Genomic DNA, 22,605 nt, shown 5'->3' with positions numbered 1-22,605 from the left:
ATCACACACACACACACACACACACACACACACGCACATGCGCACACACACACACCACACTATATCACATCATGAACACATCTTTGACTTTTGTGGGGAGTTTGTTAATATGTCCTGGCCTCTGTGATAGGGCACAGAATGACTTCCCATTAGGGAAGCCTACAGTCCCCTCCTTTCCTCAAGTACTGCCTCAAGTCCAGCCATGCGCGCACAAGGTGAGCCATTTGTAGTAGCTCCTTGGTGAGGCAAGCGTTTCTGTCACTGGCTGTAGTCGTATGTGTAGTATCTACTGTGAAAACACCAGCGCCTTTGTCCGTCAGTCCACCAAAGCAACTTTTCGTAATTCCTGTGAAATAATCTTAAACACTTGCTTTTCTCTGTGAAGCTTTCCTTGACTTCCATATCATTGGCTCTACCAATATGAAACTAAGTTTGCTAAAGTGTTTCAGGAAGTATGACTCAGATTAATACTTAAGTTGGGATTTTTTTCTATGTTAATTACTAGACTTTTATTTTAGTGTATATTGATTCTATACTCACTTTTCATGATAGAAAGTTTACTTTAAAAAGAAATAAATTTCAACAGAAATATTGAAAAGTTAACAGCTCATCTGGACATGGAAGAACAGTATGTGATTAATACTTAGCTTTGGGAAGTTTGAATCTAAGCTTTAACAGTTACTAGTAGATTCAAAAGTGCATTGTCCAAAATGGACAGCAGGTGGCGGCAAATCATAAGGATGGTCTAAAATAAGCCCACAGCCAAGGCCTTTGTTTCAATAGCAAATCCCAATGAGACTAAGAGCCAGATCTCTTGATTATGCATTCCATCCTAAGCATTTTTTTCTAGTCAGTTTTTTTATATAAGCTCATTTTCCACACAATATCCTTCAAATAAGCTGTTATTACCTCTATTTTGTAGATAGGCTATTTCAGATGATAAAAATGTTTTGTTATTTTGTTTCAGTTGGTAGTTAACACTGCATCTAACCCCATTCCTTGTTCTGCACTAGGGTTTGATATGACCCAGCTCAGCTATCATTTGCAATAACCCCATGATCATGTTGTATTACACTCCTTGTTGGGACGATGAAGACACTGGAGTGTAGGGAGACTGCTCGCTTTCCTCCAAACACATGCAAGGCATAATTCGTGCAGACAAATCTATCTGAAGCTAAAGCTCCGATTTCACGATGTTGAATACCTATGACAAATGCACAGGAAAGTCTCCCTCCTTGTCTCCTCCTGCCTTTTCTCTTGCTCCCTAAGCACACATCTAGGTCTCTTGTTACCTGTGTCATTTCCCAGTCTGGTGCTAGGCGAAGGTATCAGCGGAGGCATACAAATCAGCAATGTGGGTACGAGTGCTGGCAATTTTACAGCATCTTATGGCTCATGTGCATACATTATGGAAGCAAGAGAATGGCTCCATATTCCTGGATGATTCACCTTGCAAACTGCACTCACAGTAGGGGCTCAATTCATGACATGGTAGAGAGACCCACAACAAAGGAAGAACAAGCTACAGAGAAAAAGTCTTTAGGGGAATCTCAGTCACTCTTGAAATAAAGTTATTATATTCCTCTGTAGTGGATCAAGAAAACATCCTACTTTAAAGAAGAAGAAAAGGAGGAGGAAGAAAAAGAAAGATGAATGGATGGATGGAAAGAAAGAGAGATAGAGAGAGAGAAGGAAGGAAGGAAGGAAGGAAGGAAGAAGGAAATGTAGAAGAAAGATTGAAGAGAGATTCTAGAGTATTGGTAATAATTATGGCTTTAATATTTCTTCATTTTTTTACCAGAACATAAGAGTGTTCACTCACAGCCAGGCAGTGGTGGCTCACGCTTTTAGTCTCAGCATTTAGGAGGCAGAGGCAGGTAGATCTCTGTGAGTTCAAGGCCAACCTGTCTACAAGAGCTAGTTCCAGGACAGACCCTAAAGTTACAGAGAAACCCTATCTCAAAAAATAAAAAAGAAAGAAAAAAAGGAAAGAAAAAAATGTTAATACAAAGAAATTACGTTTTTAAAAATGTGATGCATTAGAAATGTCATGAATGAAATCTAAAGTTAGGAAAATGAGAAGTTGATAGTCGTCCTTCATTACCAAATATATTTATCCATTCAACCATTTTGAGATACAAGGCCTTGAGCATATTTGGAGAGTGCTATACCAAACCCTTGGCCTTCAGGATATACATTTTAGTTTTAAGTAACCAGGGAAGAGTCAGCTAGCAGACAAGCTTGGAATCCAATGGGGAAGACAAACCTAGAATGCCGTGCTTCCCTTAGTAGGTTTCTCGGGTTTTTCTGCTCTCGGCTCCTGGGATGGACTCTCTCTCTCCTGAGCAGGCTTCCTTCCTTCCTTCCTTCCTTCCTTCCTTCCTTCCTTCCTTCCTTCCTTCCTTCCTTCCTTCCTTCCTTCCTTCTGTGGAGCACCACCTGCTTTGGCTGAAGCTTACACCGGCCACGCCATGAATAAGATCCCACAGGTTCCAGAAGTTATGAGCAATATGCTCGGTTGAGGAAGGTAGGTGGAATGTGAACCATAAAAATAGCTTACGAACTCTAATAGCACAGTCGTTCCTGTGAGTTTGTTTGTTTCTTTTATGTAATGCCCATGGAGGCTACCTGTGCCGGGCAGAGCCAGAGGAGGACGGAGGAGGCCATAGGATGCGCTGGAGGTGTAGTTACAAGCTGTGGTGAGTTGCCTGAGGAGCTCCAACTGAGAGCAGAGCAGGCAGCGCTCTGAACAGCCAAGGCGGCTCTTCATCCCCAGAGTAAGTCTCGACCGTCCCTCTAGGGCTGCTGAATGAAGGTGGACTCCCTGGCCTTGCATGTGTCTCCCCGTGTCTCATTGTCCAGACAGACTTGGGACAAACGCTCCCAGTCTCACCTCCTACTCTGGCCCTTGTCCCGTTGTTCCTGTCGGGAGTGGTTATCCGTTTTCAAGGATGCCACAACAAAGTACCAAGTCCTGTGTGCCCTAAACAGTGGACACTTATCTTCTCACAGGCCTGTAGAGTCTGAGGTCAGCGGTCAGGGCTGGTGTTAGCTCAGATCTCTCTGTGGCTGGCAGACACCGCCCCCCTCCCCAGGCCCCGCCTCACCCCATTTCGTCTTATTTCACTTAACTTTCCTCTATGAGCCTCTGTCTTTCTCCTTTCCTCCTGGGAAGACAGCAGTCAGTCTGAGTTAAGGTCCTCCCTAATATCATAGTAACTTAAATGTCTCCTTAAAGCAAGTTCTCAAACCTTCCTAATGCTGAGACCCTTTAATGCGGTTCCTCATGAGATGACCTCCAACCAACCAGTTATTCCCTCGCTACTTCATAACTGTAATATTGTTACTGTTATAAACCATAATATAAATAACTGATCGGCAGGATATTTGATATGTGACCCCTATGAAAGGGTCATTTGACCCCAAAGGGTTCGAGATCCACAGATTGAGAACCACTGCCTTAAAGACTCCATATCTAAATGCAATCACTGTCTGAGACAGTAGTAGTTAGCATAGATTTGGAGGTGGAGGGCACCGTCCAAAGACAGGTCATTGTTATAATGTGACCGTTCCCCTGGTCCTTTGTTTCCTCCTCTTTAAAGTATGGGTTGGCAGGCAGAGGTGGTGATGTTTACCCACATTCTATACCGCCTTTCTCACATCTGGGAAGTGTCAGCTTCGAAGCTGTAGCATGTAATTTTAAAGCTTTCGTTAATTTTATCATTCGTTGTCCAAAAATATATAAATCAATTACATATCATTCTTGTTTGTGCATATGAATGAACATGCACACGTAGTAAGGATGGGTTAGTAAGCCAGATCTCCACTGCCTCCCAACATTTCCTCCTCCCACTACAATGCCCTCTGGTTTATAGTTTGTCTATGTCTATCGGGTAAACAGGCCCATCTTTGCTGATTTCTAATTACCAACCTGATGTTACCAGGTGAAGTCCATAAAAGATGGACATAATTGACAATGGCAAGATGATAGACACATCACTGAGACATACACATGTGTGTAGCACATGTCACACGTATGTGTGCACGTGTTAGAGGCTAAAGTCATTTTTTTCTTGCTTAAAGTGTTTTTAGTGGAATTGCATTAATTCAGATCTTTGTTATTTGTTTTCCTGATGTTTCTGTGGTCCGCCCTTTCATCTTAACCCCACAGAAGCAGCGGGTCTGCCACAAATGTAATCTGGCAGTGAACTGTTTCAGATTTCTTCGGGATTCTTCACTTCTCCCGCACAGGATGTCTTGTGAGGACTGAAAAGCCCTTGAGTCTGGCTTAGAGATGCAGAAGTGGGGTGGAGATATCGTACACCAAGAACCTCTGACTAATGGAAACCCGAGCTGGTGCATCAGTATCTCTTCTGCCTGAGGAGTGGGCTATCCGAAGGCGCAATACATAACCCTTCTAGTAGTAAGATTGAAACAGTGCTGCCCACAGAGGAACCCCCTTGACTAGGTGCCCTTGGCTCATCTTCCCTCCTTCCCTGTGGCATTCTTCAGGGACTCGGTTCCATTGTTCAGCTTCACATCCCACAATAAATTGTTAACTTAACAAATTGTTAATTATGAGATGTGGTCTTGTGTGGAGCCAAAAATGTGAGCCTGTGTCCACCTTGTCCAAAGGTCAGAGAGTTGGAACCGACCTCTATTTCTTCAAGGTCAATGGCTCTTTCTACCTCAAGCAAAGGTCCCACCTAGACTGAGTTCAGAGAGTTCTGCTCTCTCAAGGTTCTTGTCAATAAGTGTTGACAATAATATCCAGACCTTGTATTTCAGGAATAGAGAAACAGATATGTTTCTACTCCAAACAAAAGTCTAAGGATACAATGAAGTTCCTACCCCCCTCCCCAAGGTGATAACAATGGATTCTGTCCAGGGAGTGGTTTGTCTACAGAATGTTTGGGTCTAGGGTGTGAGTGTGACTTGTTTTGTTCTACCAACAGAATGTTTAGCTATGTACGTAGCCCACAACCTTCAGCTGGTCGGTTCATTCCCTTGTATCATGTTAATGTTTTTTTTTTTTTTTTTAAAATCTTACTCCTATGTTTTGGGGTCAGGATATTTTAAGCAATTGAAAATTAAACACGGGCAATTTCAGTATTCACTGGAACTTCCTCCTGGTACTATTCTATGGTTTCTGTTTTATTATTTTGCATCTGCCTACTCTTTACTTATATTTCTTTACTGATACCCTGGCAAGTGGTATTTTTGTTGAGGCTGGTCCCTGACAGCCTTGGACTCTGTCTCTGTGGGGAAAACAGCTTTAAATTGGACTCGTTTCTGTGGCTGTGTGAGGATGTCGCCTTGGTGAGACATAATTACCAGGAGCAGCACTGACTAGTTTCTTAATTAAAATGTGTCTACAAATACTTAAACTGTTTTTTGGTTGAATTCCAGATGAAGGCAAGTTGGCTTAAATCGCAACTTATAAATATAAAAAGAGTCCAGATAAAATCCAGATGAGGCCAATTAAAACAAAAAGAAAAAAATGACATGTAGCACCAATGGTGCTGGCCTCCTAGTTAGGGTTCCTAGACCTACAAATTATCAACGACAAATTCAAACACTTCTATCAAGGAATGCATTTCTTTTGGTCACATTGTAAGCTTTTATTGTCACATAGTAGAAGTAATTTATGTGAGAACACAGACATAATTCCCATGTCATCAGGCAGTGGTTATGGAAACAATGTTCATCATAAAAGCAAAGCATTGTGCTTATGTTAATTTTCACATCTTTAAGTGCAAGGAAACAATAAAGAGTTCAAAAGCTGTTTAAAACTTATTATTAAATTTTTTGCATGTGTGTGTGTGTGTGTGTGTGTGTGTGTGTGTGTGTATGGTGTTGTGTGTGTTGTGTGGCAGTCAAAGGACAACATTGCAGAGTCCATTCTCTCCTTCAACAGGTTGACTGCTGTCACCAGGCTTATACTGGCAAACTCCTTTTCCTGCTGAGCCACCTCACTGGCACAAAAGGAGTTCCAATCTGTATTTGTTCTGGGTTGTAGATGGGCCTATTATTTGGGGATTAAAGTTGAACCATACAAGTACACCAAGACAACTATTTTTGGTGAATATAATTTTGTTTTTCTTAAATTTCATGCTTAAACAGAGCAATGTTTAAATTGCTAAGCAAAGTAAAATATCACCAAAACCACTTTTAAAACACAGAAAAAAAATCAATAAATATGACAAACACAAATTGTAAATCTTCTTTAAAACTTCGTTTGGGAGGGAAAAAAATCCAGTCTATAACCAAATGGATCATGCTATAATTAATATAGGTTACATGTTTAGAAAAGTTTTAAAAAATTTTTTTCTAACTTTGTAACAAAATTCAAACACAAGAGAGATATACATAGTATAAATTCTAAAATTTCAGAAAAATAAGAAATAAAAAGTAATTCATTATTTGTATGGTGTATAAGCATTTACTTCCTTCTTTTGTGTATGTATATAAATTTCTATAAATTTTAAATAATTTAGTTGGACTCTAGTTGACACCAAACTCATATTTAATGTGTACCACTGGACTAATCATTACTATAAATGATGCCATTACAGACTATTTCTATCTTAACTCTATTTTCTGTTGCATGGTAGAGCAATGCAGACAGGTATGGAAGGAAGGAAAGAGGTCCAATCTTCTGTGCCAGTGGATCACTACCTCACCCAGCCATCACCAAAAGCTTCATCCTGAGGTTGACAGGAACTCACACAGAGACCCACAACTAGACAATGTGCAGAGAGAGAGACCTTTGAACACTGAGCCCTAAACAGGATGTTTCCATCAAATCCCTGCCCTCAGGGCTCAGGGAACTCTGCAGAAGAAGAAGAAGCAGAAAGACTGTAAGAGGAAGACGGGATGGACGGAACCAAGAACCAAAGAAACAGTGCCTTCCAGACACAGCAAGACTGATGCGCCTTCATCCCTAGCCACGGCCTCATGCCTTTTGTTCTCCATCCTTGATTTTCTTACCATATGTGGGATATAAAGCGCCTGCATATTCAAGCTTTTGATAGACTTTGACCCACAGCTGCTTTAGGAGCTAGTTATCTTTTCTTCACCTTCAGGGTTTTTTTTTTCTTTCTGTTCTTTAGATTCTTTCCAAGTGCTGTGTTAGAGGCAGTTTCCACCATGCCCAACTCAGGCAATACGTTTTCTTGATCAATTTTGAAGTTGGCTACTTCTTACTTACACGTTGATCTCCACTGCATCCTTGAGTCCATCCCATGGAAAATATTTCTGTTCTGGTATCTATCCGTTTTAAAACTCCTGCTTGACTCATTTTAAAAGTGCATTCTCGTCACTGCTGAGATTTGCCCTTTGGCTTCTTCCTTTTCCAACTCATACTTCCCTGGGCCTCCAACCTCCCAGTTCACAGATTTTTTTTCCAGTCTACTTTCTGCAATTTTAAAGGCAGGGAAGGCAGTCCAGGGTCTACTGAGAGTCTAGCAACTTTGCCAGCTGTGCTTGCACCTCTGGCAAAATGCCTGGAGGCAAGACCAGGTGGGCTGCTTCTCTAATTTTAGTGCATTTGATTGGCCTGGTTTTGTTTTTGGCCACTTGGACAGTTACCACTTGGTAACTGTCTCTTGTTGTCTTGTAGTCAGTGGGAGGGCTGTGCTGGAGGGATGGATGCCTCACCTTTCAGATGGAACCTTCTGTCCCTTCCCTGGTATGTTCAGCTTTGTTTAATATTATAGATTTTACATAAAGGAATTAAAGCTATTACTAAAAAACCCAAGTTTATCAGCAAACTTCAATGCATTTGTTTAGCCTTAAGAAGGCGAGGACCTGGGACCATTAGGATAATAAGAGAGCTGCACCAGCTGAGTGTAGGGCATAGACCCGCGACCACTATGCTTGGAGACTGGGGTAGAAGGATCTAAGTTCAAGGCCAGCCTGGGTTACCTACTAGTTTGAGACCATATAGCAAGCTTCTGTCTAAACACAAAAAGCCAAATCTAAACATGAAAAGAAGTGTCATCAGGAAGCCAAATTTAAACTCATTCAGAGGGCCATTAGGTTACCCAGGTCACTACTCAGTTCTGCTCCTGGACTCGTGCTACGGGACTTTCCAGGCCTTAATTATTTCATCTGTATAGAAGATAGCAATAGGAATAATGTTCTCAAGGGCTCTTAGCAAATATTATATATATATATATATATATATATATATATATATATATATATGTATATTTGTATATATACAAATATAATATATACATGTATAATAATATAAAGTGATGCTCCATGCTGCTTTTAACAGCATGGCAGTTTTATAAAACAAAGTGTGAAGTGGCCCCCTAGGAACCTCTTATTGATTCCAGTGCCCCTGAAACCACAGGCAGATTCCATGTTTTTATTTTCACCATCACTGTTAGTTCAATACTGAACCAAGACTGAATTCAAAATAAGAGAGAACAATTATTAATGTTGTTAATTAATTAATCAATCCATCATTAAACAGAATGTTTTTTATTAAACACCATGCCATCCACAGCCACACGATAGGTAACAAAAAGTCGTCGGGAAGGGGAAGCGAGTCTTTGAAGAATGAGAAGATTCTGGGTGCCTCTCAGGCTCACGGGAAATTTTGCAGTGATGAGTGCGGTGTTTAGGCCACAGATTTCTTACTCGGAAAGCTGAATGGTTCCCCGCAAGGCGCTAATGACTTGACTCCTGAAGTTCTTTGAGCAGCCTTTATTCCTGCTGCTCAGGATTCCGGCTTGTGGCCTCCTGGAGCTAATTGGTGCCGCCAGCCTTTCCTGCAGCAGCAGCTGCTTTCTTTATGGCCAGAGGAGATAAACAGAGGCTCAATGGGAGATCTATTTCTGGGCATAGAAAGGGCCTCTGTGCTGCTGGCTAAGGGGGGAGTCACCCAACCTCCCTCATGGAAGGCTGAGACTGTTTCTTAGGGCTCCCCTTCTCACTCTGGCACTTCCTGCCCACAGTTTAACTAGGAGATAGGCTAAAAGAAATAAAGTAAGTCAGAACAAGCTCTCAAGTATGAAATCATGTCTAATTTGGCAGGCAGGAATTCTAACTTGACAGAACAGTGTGTGTTCACTCAGTGTTGAATGCATGGCCAGTGTGAAAGGCATTATTAATTTGGGGGATCACAATTACAACCCAGAGGTGGAAATTACATTCTCAGTTCCATAATAATTGCTTGAGGGAAGAGAAAAGGAGCGTCTGTTTACTGAGTAGCATCCCGAGTCTCTTGCCTAAGGAGAACCCCTGCATAGTTATTCACATTAGACAGCCGCCAACACAAAATTTAACGCCATACAATTGTGATGGAGGTTGAGTAATAATTGCTGTAGTTTGATTTGATTAAACACTATTAAGCTGATAGTATGTTACAGCATATCAGAAAGTTGGCTCTAACAAAGGGAGGTGAGACTGCAACAGAGGACCGATTACCTGGTGTGTGGCCACTAGCAGAGGTCAGGGGACAACCTTCCAGCTTTCAGTCAGTTCCCATCAACATCAAAGAACCGGAGAAAGGACAGAGCATAGTCTTTCAAGTTACCAGACTTTGGGGCAAGGGTTCTCACTTAATGAGTCACTGTGCTGAACTAAAATCTTATCTTTTGTAATGGTACTTTTTTTTGTATTAAAAGAAAGGCCTAAGATATTTGTCACCATTACCAATTGAATATACAATACTCCACACTTTGTGGGGCTAGGGAGATGTCTCAGTGGTAAAAATACTTGCTCTGCAAACATGAAGACCTAAGTTCAAATCCCTTAGCATGTATGAGTAAAAAATTCAGGCATGGCTGTGTGCTGTAGGACAATGATCTTGTACTCTGTAAATATTTGTCACTTGTGTGGTTTAATAAAACGCTGATTAGCCAGTAGTCAGGCAGGAAGTATAGGCAGGGCAACCAGGCAGGAAGTATAGGTGGGGTGACCAGAATAGGAGAAATCTGGGAAGAGGAAAGACTCAATCTGCAGTTGTCACCCAGGCACAGAGGAAGCAAGATGAGAATGCGTCACTGAAAATGGTACCAAGTCATGTGGCTAACACAGTCAAGAATTATGGCTAATTTAAGATGGAAGAATTAATTAATAAGAAAGCCTGAGCTAATAGGCCAACCAGTTTATAATTAATGTAGACCTCTGTGTGTTTCTTTGGGACTGAACAGCTGCAGGAGTGGGTGGGAAAAAAGCCTCACCAACATCTGTGCATGCGTGTAACACCTGCACCGTGGAGTGGAAACAGAGAGTTTGCTGACCAGTCAGCACGACTGAAGAATGTAAGCTACAGGTTCATTGAGAGACATGGTCAGAAGGCAATAAAGCAGAAAGCAAGAAAGGAAGATCCTTGACATCTTGCTCTGTCCCCCACATGTATGTGTAAGAGTGTCCATATATACACACTCAGCTGTTTGTATCACTGTATTAAGCGGCCACTTGCTTGTTCCCGGCTGGTCAGTTCTGAAATAATCACACAGAAACTATATTATTTGCAATACTGTTTGGTCAATAGCTTAAGTGTATTTCTGGCTAACTCTTAAATTAACTCATCTCCATTAATCTGTGTATTACCATGAGGGCTGTGGCTTACCAGGTTTCCGGCATCTGTCTCTAGAAGGAGTCTATCTTCTCCTTGACTCTGCCTTCTTTATCCCAGCTTTCAGCTTAGTTTTCCCTACCTAGCTCTTCTCTACCCTATCAGGCCAAGCCAGTTTCTTTATTCATTAACCAATCATGTTCATAGCATACCAAGGAGAATCTCACATCACATCACATCACATCATATCACATCACATCACATCACATCACATCACATCACATCACATCACATCATCATCTCTCTCTCTCTCTCTCTCTCTCTCTCTCACACACACACACACATACAAACACCAGTACCATAGGAAATAGAAATAAAAATTGTTTCCAGCACTAGAAAAATAAGGGTACTGTTCAAATCATTGTCTCATTAAACAGAATGTTGTAAGGAGAGCCACTTGTTGGTTCCTGGCCACTCAGCACTGAAGTATTCACACAGAAACTATATTATTTAAACTACTGATTGCCCCATTAGCTCTAATTTTTTATTGGCTAACTCTTACATCTTAAATTAACCCATTTCCATTATTTTATATTTTACCATGAGGCTCATGGCCTACCAGCAAGATTTCAGTGTATCTGTCTCTGGTGGCGGCTCTATGGCTTCTCCTTGCCTCTGCTTTCTTTCACTCAGCATTCAGCTTAGTTTTCCCTTCCTTCCTAAGTTCTGGCCTATCAACAGGCAGTTTCTTTATTCACCAATGGTATTCAAAACATACAGAGGGGAATCCCACATCACCTCCTCTTTTTTGTTTAAATAAAAAGGAAGGTTTTAACTTTAACATTGTAAAATTACATATAACAGTTATCAAGCAAGAATTATAGTTACAATATTTATATCTATTTTATCTTTCATCGTGACTAAGGAAAACTATATTATTACTATCTATTCTTTTTTTAATTTTTTAATGATTTATTTAACTTTATTTTATGTGCATTGGTGTGAAGGTGTCAGATCTCATGGAACTGCATTTTCAGACAGTTGTGAGCTGCCATGTGGGTGCTGGGAATTGAACCCAGGTCCTCTGGAAGAGCAGTCAGTGCTCTTAACCACTGAGCCATCTCTCCAGCCCCCTTACTGTTGTATTGTAGTTTCAGGTATAGCCTGCCTGATTTCCCTCCAGAACTGTCTGATTGCAGCTACAGCCTTCATAACTGCTCCTTTGCAGTTCCAGAGCTGTAACACTTACATTGTCTGTGACTATTAGGACAAATATTTAAAGTATGGTTAGGGATTATTAATAAAGTGCAGAAAACTGCAACCAATTTAAATGCAGAATTGTATTGCCCAGTCTCAAGGATACATCCATAAAATAACTCAGGTACTTAAGGCTCTGGAACCATTATGAAAGAGGGGGCTGAAAGATTGCAAAAGCCAGAGGACAAGGAAGTTTGTTGTAAGACTTGTGTTTCTTAATAATGTCAAAAACATACCCATGAAGTCTCACCAACATGAATTCCTAAATATGAGCTGACCAAGTACAACACCAATACACATGCCAAAGTGTGTATGTGTGTGAGTGAGGGAGGGGGTGCTCAACATTACATAAAGAACTGCAGGCAACTAAGGAATGCTGAAATCTCAAGAAACAGTTTTCCATAGTGAAGAGTACACCAATTGACTAGTGAATACCAAATGGTCAGCCTAGAAAAATGTACATACAAGTAACATTATACATATTGAGCAGATTATATTCAGGAATATATATGTCTATGCATACACATTTATGCATGTAACAATAATTAATGAAAAGAGGTCATGAATCTGAAGGAGAGTGGGAGGTGTATATGGGACAGTTTGGAGAGAGGAAACAAAAGCGAGAAATGATGTAATTCTATTATTATAATCTCAAAAATAAAGGAAAATGTATGAGTGTTTTGTCTGCATGTATGACTGTATATCACATGTATGCCTGGTGCCCGTGGAGGCTAAAAGTAGGCACTGGATTACTTGGAAATGGAGTTACAGATGGTTGAAAGACACCGTGTGGGTGCTGGGAATTTAATCTCGGACTTCTGGAATTGCAACCTGTGATCTTAACTGCTGAGCCAGACCTCCATATTGCTTTGGTAAGAACTAGAGTCATTGACATAAGTTGAGTCAAATAGGAGAGTATTTTAAGTTCAATGCAACATGTGTAGTAGTAGACGCCCTACAGTTGACTCAAATTTAATGCAAATTGTGACTGGATTTGGGCTGCAACAGGCTATCACAGTTCTTAGAAGCAAAATAGGAATGGGCTGTTTTCTTCAGCATCCTAAAAATAGGGTATTCTGGGCAAGGGAGAGTGTTAAGTGAATTTTTCAACATGAACACCTGGGTTTCTCTGAGGCTCTGCTCTGGCCTTTCTTAAGTCTTTTGATATTTGGAATTCCAAATAATAGTTATTTGGAATGACTGACAACTGCGCCAGTTTCCTGAGGGAATTTTAAAGAGGAAATACCTACTGTAGCTCTCCGAAAAATGAACTGTAGGCTACTGGGTATCTGACACTGCTTAAGTCACTGAGGAACCACATACCCACATTTTGAACCCACTATTCTACATGGGAAATCTACTCAGCTGTTATAGACGAAGATTTTAAAACAAAGGTTAATCACATTTGCCCTTGTAGCTGAAGCTAGAAAGTGGATGGAACATTTGGTAGACACAATATTTGTGTTCCTTCTATTGTGCCCAAGTCTCTTCCGTTAATCCTCTTTTTCAATATTTTACCTCCGTGTGTAGCCAAACTCTGAGGCAACATGTGAGTTTAGCCTGTAACAAGACCGTATTTCCTGAGATTGGACCATGACTCCAATGACTGAAGTGAAGTCACTACCAGCCAAATGACACAGAGGCACGCAGGCAGCCACCAGAAGCCAGGAGAGACACAAGACGGACTCTGCTTCAGAGCCTTCAAAGGTGCCCACCCTGTGAACATGTTGACTTCAGACTTTAGATCTGTGATTAATTTTTGTTGTTTCAAGCCACCTAGTTTGTGGCACATGGCTTTGGCAGTCCTGTGATACTGACACATGGGACACATGGGCCTTTCTCAGTAGTGACTTTTGCAGAGTACTTAACAAAGAGCTATAGTATGTGCTCTGTGTGGGTTCAGGCAAGATGCGGGGCCTGAGGAGGACAGAGAAGTAACAACGGATAGAGAGCTACACTATGACAGGGTAATGTGACCTGAGGGGGCCTGTGGGGGTAGAGAAATGCTGGAACTGAACGGCTTATGCTAAGCTGATCTTAGGTTGTATGGGTCCAGGTTAAAGAGCCAAAGACACATTTGAGCAGTGGTTCTCAACCTGTGGGTCGAGACTCCTTTGGAAACCCTCCATCTCCAAAAATATTTGCATTGTGACTTCTAACAGTAGCAAAATTACAGTTATGAAAAAGCAATGGAAATAACTTTATGGCTGGGGGTTCACCATAACGTGAGGAACTGTCTTAAAGGGTTACAATGTTAGAAAGTTTGAGAACCACTAGTTTAAGGGTGGCCTGTATGTCTTTGTCTTAGACCAAAGTCTGGCAAGTAGTGCATCTTAACCTGTTGTCAGAAAGAAAAATGAACATTTATTTTCCCAGCCTTTGCCTACTGGACTCTCCACTAGAAAGGTTAGACTCTGGATCTTTTAAATGAGAAGCCATCTACTCAATACAAAGTAGTGAACTGAATGAGTAAGTGCACTTGAATAAATTTTCAATGAATGAACATCAGATAGTTCACATCTATCATTATAAAACATTTTAAGATACATCTTGTCATTTGATGGAACAATTCTGTTCTTACTCCATAACTTGGATTTTAGAACTTTGGGGACTGTGATGGTTAGTACCATAAACTCGGCAGGCTCAACCACTGCCTAGGAAACCATCCTCTGACCATCCTTGTATAAGGGGTCATCTAGAGTAGTGGTTCCCAACTTTCTTAATGCTGCAACCCTTTAATACAATTCCTCATATCGTGGTGACTCCCCCTTCCTCAACCATAAAATTATTTTTGTCGCTACTTCATAATGGTGACTTTACACTGTTATGAATTGTAATGCAAATATATGTGTTTTCTGATGGTCTTAGGTGCCCCCTGTGAAGTCATTCAACCCCCAAGGGGGTCTTGACTCACAGGATGAGAAAGACGGCCCTAGAAGTCAAGATAGGAAGATCCACCTCGACTATGGTTGGAACCATTGTTTAGGGTGGGATCCTGGATTGAGTAAAAGGAAAAATTAAGCTGAGCATGAGCATTCTTGAGTCTATGTTCCTGGACTGTGGATCCAACATGCCTTAAACTATGCCACTTGTCATGGGCTCTACTCGAACTGCGATCCAAAGCAAACCTTACCTTCTCTAAGTCAGATGTTTGATTATAGCAACAAGGTAAGTATCTAATGTAGGTGCCTTGCTCCTGAAGGCCAGGATTGGCTCTGGGCTCCACCCTGTCTATACTGCATAGCGGGCAAGTTATTCAATGTTCACAAATGTTGATAAATAACATAGCAAGAGTAATTCCAGAACATAAATAAAATGAATAAATAAATGTAAATGAACTTTGTGGGTGATTACAAGATATTATAGAAAGAACTCTGCTTACTATTAGGATGAGAACATCCCGTGTCCTGGGAACTTAATAGAAATGTGTAATGTACTATGTTCCATCCTACCCAGGTTTTCCTTCATCATACCTATTTCATCACCCCTGCTCATCCTGCCTGTCCCACTTCAGGGGGATTTCACTGCCCGGCTAAGCGAGAGTGCTGACGATCAACAGCTCTTAGCTGAGCCCTGCTAGTGAGCTCAGCTGAAGATGATCATCTCTTCTAAATGTCATACTACTTTCCCAGGAGCAGCTCACACTCAGCATCTTCTCTGTAGAGCCTCAAGTTCCGCTTGCTGTAATATGGACCACTCTGCTGAGCTTCTCCATCCTTGTGGCCTCTTGAACATGGACTCACAGAAAGACTTCATTGCGCCCTTTCTTTCCTTTCCCAATCCTGCTTCCTCTGTTGTCTCACAGCTAGCTTTTAGCTGTGAGCATCTTAAATGCAAATCTCCATTTCCAAAGACTGCCCTGCAGAGAACTGGGCCCTTCCCAAGTAATAACATCAGACTGTAGTTTGTGTAGCATCATTGGGGAAGCAGTACTGTCAATCCCCAAGCGCGGTGGACCAAGCTCCTATGGACCAGCCACTACCATAGGCATGGGGAGAGTGGACAGAGGGCATATCCATAACTGGTTGCATTGATCTGAAGGAGAACTGAGCTTCTGCATATGGGGTAAAATGTGACTAGAGAAGTGTTTAGGCTTTGAGATAGATAGGGCCAAGTGATAGTCCAAAATTAGTTTGGTAAAAGATGACCATTTGAGTTGAAATGCCAGGTACATATCCTGGGAATCTAAGATCCTGAAAAGAGCTAATATTTCTCAGGTATTCATTGAATACAAAAAAAAATGACAAATGGCCATCAAAATATTTTTGTCCACAGACAAGAAAAGCAGTGAAACATTTTTTCTGGCCCTTGGACAAAATCTCCTTCCCTTTGACTTGCAAATTTGGTTAGCAAACGGCCAAAGAGGCTGAGCTCTGCATCCACTTCTCTACCTTATACATCCTTGAGCACAGATTTACTCTTTTTACTCTTATTTTTCTAAATTCTTTTATTAATAAAATTTATTTATCTTATATCCTGACCACAGTTTTCTCTTCTCTCATTCCCTCCCTCCTATCCACTTCTCTTTGATTTCTTTACAGTAAGGGGAAGGCCTCCCCTGTGTCAATGAAGAATGGCATATCAAGTTAAAGTAGAACTAAACTCCTCCCCTTGTATTAAGGCTGGGCAAGGCAACCCAATATGAGGAATAGGCTTCTGGAAGTCAGTCAGAACGTTAGAGACAGGCCTTACTTCCATTGTCAGGGGGCTCATGAGAAGATCAAGCTGTACAACTGTCACACACATCTGGAGAGCCTAGGTCGGTCCCATGCCGGCTCCCTAACTATTGGCTCAGAGTCTGTGAGCTTCTATGAAACCAGGTTAGTTGTTTCTGTGGGTTCCCTTATGATGACCTTGACACCACTGGCTTGTACAATCCTTCCTCCCTCTCTTCAGTAGGACTCCCTGAGCTCAGCCAAGTGCTTGGCTGTGGATCTCTGCATCTGCTTCCATCAGTCACTGGATGAAGGATCTCTGATGACAACTGGGGTAGTTACCAATCTGATTACAGGAGATGGCCAGCTCAGGTTACCTGTCCACTATTTCTAGGAGTCTTAGCTAGAGTCATTTTTGTCGATTCACGGGAATTTCCTTGTACCAGGTTTCTACCTGGTTCCCGAATACCCCCATCAAGACATTTCTTCATTACTCTCCCACTGCACTCACTTTCCAACCCAATTCATGTTTCTATCCCTGCCAGCCCTCATTCTACCTGGATCTCTTCAATTTCCCCTTCTCAGGGAAATCCATCTCTCTTTGGACCCTCCCTGTTGCCTAGCCTTTCTGGGGCTGTGGGTTGTAGTATGGGTATCCTCCACTTTACAGCTAAGATCCCCTTATGAGTAAGTACACACCATGTTTGTCTTTCTGGGTCTGAGTTAACCTTACTTAGAAAAAGAAAATGATTTTTTTTTCTAGTCCCATCCACTTTCCTTAAAATTTACTGATTTTATTTTTTTTTTAACATCTGAGTAATACTCCATTGTGTAAAAGTATCACATTTTCTTTATCTATTCTTTGGTTGGGGGGCATCTAAGTTGTTTCTAGGCTCTGGCTATTACAAATAAGATTGTTATGAACATAGTTGAGCAAGTATTTGTGGAATGTGTGAGCATCCTTTGGGTATATGCTCAAGAGTGGTATAGCTGGGGTTTGAGGTAGACTGATGGCCAATTTTCTGAGAAACCTCCATATTGATTTCCAAAGTGGCTGTACAAGTTTGCACTCCCATCAGCAGTGGAGGACTGTTCCCCTTGCTCTACATCCTCTCTAGCATAAGCTATCACTAGTGTTTTCTATCTAATCTCAGAGTCATTTTGATTTGTATTTCCCTGGTGGCTGTGTGGAATAGAATATTTGTTAAACAATGTAAAAATGTGTTGCATTTGTTTAACTATGTAAAGATGTGTTAGTTTTACCTTGCCTGCCTAAGACACCTGACTGGTCTATGAAAAAGCTGAATGGTCAATGGTAGGCAGAGGAGGGAGAGGTGGGGCTGGTAGGCAAAAAGAAAAGGGGAGCCAGTCAGCCAGTGGGGGTGGGGGGCAATCAGCTGGGGGCCAGTCAACCAGGGTCAGCCAGCCACCCACATGAAGGAAGCAGGAAAGCAATAGATAGATGAGGTAAATGAGCCCGAGGGCAGCACATAGATTAATAGAATTGAGTTAATTTAAATTAGAAAATCTAGCTAGAAACAAGCCTAAACTAAGAGCAAGCATCATAATTAATAAGTCTCCATGCCATGGTATGAGGGCTGGTGGTCCAAGAAAGCCCGTTACAGATGGTTTATGTTGAACAATTCTTTAAGTGTCTCTCAGCCAATTGAGACTCTTCTCTTGAGAATTCTGCTTATAGATCTATACACCCTTTATAATTGAATTATTGGATTTTTTGATGCTTAGTTTCTTGAGTTCTTTGTATATTTTGAATATCAGTCCTCTGTCAGATGTGGGCTTGGTGAAGATCCTTTCCTGATGTGGGACGTCCTTCTGTATGCTGCGAATATGTGTTGCTATTATTTGTTGATAAAAGCTTTTTCTGACCAATGGTTTAGCAGAATAAAGCCAGGTGAGAAGTCCAAACAGAGAGAGAGTAGGTAGAGTTGAGGAGACACTATGTAGTAGCCCAAGAAGAGGGATGCCAACGGTAGCCTAAGGAAAAAGATAGCAGAACAGAGGTAACACCACAGCCATGTGGTAATACAGATCAGTAGAAATGGGTTAATTTATAAGAGAGCTAGCCAGTAACTGCGTGAGTCATTCACCAAACAATAATATTAGTACTTAGCCTCTGAGCGATTATTTCATAAACTGCTGAGAGAACTAGCGGGTGGGAGAGAAACCAGTCCAGTCAGGGAGGACTAGCGGGACAGAGAATACTTCTGGCCACATTTTCCCATTCTGTAGGCACTGTTTTGTTTTATTGACAGTGTCCTTTGCCTTACAGAAGCTCTTCAGTTTCATGAGGTCCCACTTATTGTTGATCTCAGTGTCTGAGCTACTGGTGTTATATTCAGTAAATTGTTTCCTGTGCCAATACATTCAGGACTCTGTCCCATTTTCTCTTCTAGCCGGTTCAGTGCAATTGGATTTATGTTGAGGTCCTCGATCTACTTAGGCTTGAGTTCTGTCCAGAATGATAGATATGGATCTATTTGAATTCTACACACTGACATCAATTTAGACCAGCACCATTTGTTGAAGATGCTTTCTTTTGTCCATTCTATACTTTTTGGCTTGTCAAAAATCAGGTGTTCATTAGTGTGTGGATTTTTCAAGGTCTTTGGTTCAATTCCACTGATCTACTTGTCTGTTTTTATGTCAATACCCTGCTTTTTTTATTCCTACAGTTCTGTAGTAGAGCTTGAAATCAGGGGTAGTGATACCTCTGGAAGTTCCTTTATTACAGGATTGTTTTAGCTATCCTAGGTTTTTGTTTTTCCATATGTAGTTGAGTATATTATTTCAAGGTCTGTAAAGAAATGTGTTGGAATTTTGATGGGGATTGATTGCATTGAATCTATAGATTGTTTTTGGCAAGATGGTCATTTTTACTGTGTTAACCCTACTGATCCAAGAGCATCAGAGATCCTCTTCTGATATCCTCCCTAATTTCTTTCTTCAAAGATTTTAAGTTCTTGTCATATAGGTCTTTCACTTGTTTGGCTAGAGTTACCACCAAGATATTTTATATTATTTGTGACTGTTGTGAGAGTGTTGTTTCCCTGATTTCTTTCCCAGTTATTTTTCTGAATTTTAAGGAAAATCATGTTTCTTGTTTTTCACACTAAAATGATTCCAGCCAAACAATGATGCAAGATATCCAGGCACATCATATTCCAGAGAATGCATACAAGGGAACATTGTTAGGAGACACAGTAGAGTCTACCCAGACCCACAGAGCTGGGATTGCAGCTAATGGACTAAGCATTTTCAATTTGATAAAGAGCTACCCAATACTGTACATGTACAATGGGCTCCTAAGTCAGCAGGTTCAGACCTGAGACTGTGAAATGTGCTTCAGTGTGATCAGACAGCCCAGGCATAGAAGTGTAAGTCCTGAAATTCTTGATTGCACTGATATAATGTCTTCCTGATAGAACATTCAGGCTGAATATGGACCTTATGCATTATAGACCTTGCACAACTTGCTTCTCCACTACACCTGCAAATCTTAATTCTACATTCAAATCCAACTAATTCTCATTTCACCTGTTGTCACTGCCCTGTTCCAAGCCATTCTTAGATCATGGCTTCACTATTCCTGTTCCCTTAAGGCTGCTCCGCTACTTCTCTGGTTCTTACTTCCATTAATCTGTGGCACCAAGGGATAAGGATGTGACTTAGGGTTGATCACACGACATGACCTCTCTGCCTAACCTGTGGATTTCTCAGTTCACTCTGACAATTGTTACAGTTCTCCACCTGCTTCTGTCACAATGCCCCTTCCTCCGCTCTATTCATTTTTTCTTCCACTCTATTCTAATTGAGGAATCTTGTCTGGAGCCTTGGTGATATTGTCTCCTTCACCTTTTTTGCTCTCCTGTGTCATCAACACAATTCCTTCATCTCTCTCCTGCTCTGTTCATTAGGTTCCTAGCATCCTATAGCTGTCATGCCTACTACCCATTTCTCTTCTGTGATTTTTCATCTCTATGATTTACATATGTAACTTACTTGTCTATTTTTTCCACTCATGAAAAGCATAAATATCATACAGGCAGGAATTTTTGTCTTATTACCTGATATATCAACAAGACTTTAGTCTGGCACACAGAAGAGACTGAAGATATGAGATGAATGAACAAATGACAACTATGCCTCCAAGTCAGTCCCTCCAGTCAGGAAACGGAAGCAAGCTTCATGATGTCCTGCGATTGCTTGTGAATTCATCTGTGATGCATCAGCTTGTTGGCTGGGCTTTAAGAAAATGGTAGGCCCCTGCTTCCAGACCAATTGAGATATTTGCTCTCAGAACTCAGCCACCACACTGGCAGGAAATCAAAGAAGTTTTCCGTGAGGATTGTGGAAAACAGAGCCAAGGGTTAGGTCATATAATCAAATACTTTGGAAAAACAGCAAACATCGAGGTCTTTAAGGATAAGGCACATCACTGAAGATGTTGAAAAGATTGTCCAGCTCTCAGCTTCTGTTGGCAGCTCTGTTCTAAACTGAGTGGGTCATAAAGGCAGAACCTTGCTGTTTCAGAGTTCTAGAAGTCAAAGTATAGGCAGGGCCATGCTCTTTCTAGCAGCTCTAGGACAGGGTTTCTGCTAGTCGCTTGTGTTTGTTGGTCATCATTAGCGGGTAGAAGCTTCACTCTAGGCACATGGTCACCTCTTCTCGATGTTAGACAAATGGTATCTGGAAGCTCTCACATTTCAGTCACACCCTTAAAGGACAGGAAATGCTTTTCATGGAAACAAGTCCAAAGACTGCTGGAGAAGGAGACTGACAGGGGGTAACTCTAAAGCCCAGCTCTGAAGTACTTGGTTTTACTGATACGGTGGAGTATGAGAAACAATGGTACCTTCTATAGGAGCCATATGGTTAAATGATTCAGGTGAAACTGAATCATTCAGACAACAAAATAGGATGAGTTGACCAAAACAAGGTACTAGATTTCTCTAGCAAAAATTATACATTTAACCAATAAGAAATTCCAGAAATGCAAATGTTAGACATTTATTTGCCTTTAAAATAATTTTCTGGGGACACTGCAGATGAAATCCTAGACTCAATAGGTAATAACCATAGTAAACTAGCATTCTCTAGTGTTCATGTCTGTCATCAATGATTCGTCTTGTATTGGCCATGCTCCAAATGAAACTGTCACTAAAGTATGAGCTAATATTTACTGAAAGCTTATTACGGACACCAAGATAGGATGGTAAGCACTTAAACACATCTTAGACCCAGTTAATCCTCAAAATTATCTTCAGAAGCATGTTATCTTCATATTAAAGGAAAAACCTAAGCACAGCAAAGTTAAGTAACATGCCCCGAATTATCCAGCCTGAAAGTGTCTCAGATGGGGATTGAGCTGTGTATGTACCATCTTCATAAAGCTAACTCAACTGTGACCTAAGTGTTAAAATCTGCACCATGGTAAAATTCTGAAGGATATAATCATTAACTTTTCAACAGGAAACTCCTAAAAATCACTGTATGAAGTATAAATATGGAGAATAATAGACAAGAACAAATGGGATGTCCATAAAGAGGTACCCTACTGTGATGAATCTCTCAACATACTACACCACCACACTAGAAACATTTTAAAAATCTGGTGACATGACTGAACAAGATATGGAGTTTAAAGACCATATTCTATATTCTCAACACTGGTAGAGGCACTTGAACTAGAATTCCAGAAGAAATAGAAGTTCACAATCCAAAGTGCTTAGAGCATAAGTTGCAAACATTTGTGGCATGTGTATAAATGAAACATATTTCTACTGTATTATGCATGAATGTGTTGTTGGCATCTGTAGCTATAATAAGGTGTAGCATATTTTTTGCATTTCAATCTATAGCATGGTGCTTGGAACTGAGTTCTTACTAAAATGAGAGGAATTTAATCAATTGAAAACTCAGTGCAGTGTACTGGACTTGGCTGTCAGAGCCCACTCTTTTCAATGGCTTAAATAGCAAATATTTTAAAGAAGTTTCAATGAGGAGTAAGCAAAAAGAATACTCTTATAAATGGGTACCAGAAATATAACTTGACATCAACTTTAAACGATGCCATCTGAATGTAAGAGGGGGCATGTGCCACATGGTTGTTTTCAGCCTAACCCCAAATCCATTACT

This window comes from Myodes glareolus, chromosome 1 (genome assembly GCF_982192425.1).
Source record: "Myodes glareolus chromosome 1, mMyoGla1.1, whole genome shotgun sequence".
NCBI lineage: Eukaryota > Metazoa > Chordata > Mammalia > Rodentia > Cricetidae > Myodes > Myodes glareolus.
The sequence above is the reverse complement of the archived record's forward strand: the minus strand, read 5'-3'. Positions refer to the sequence as shown.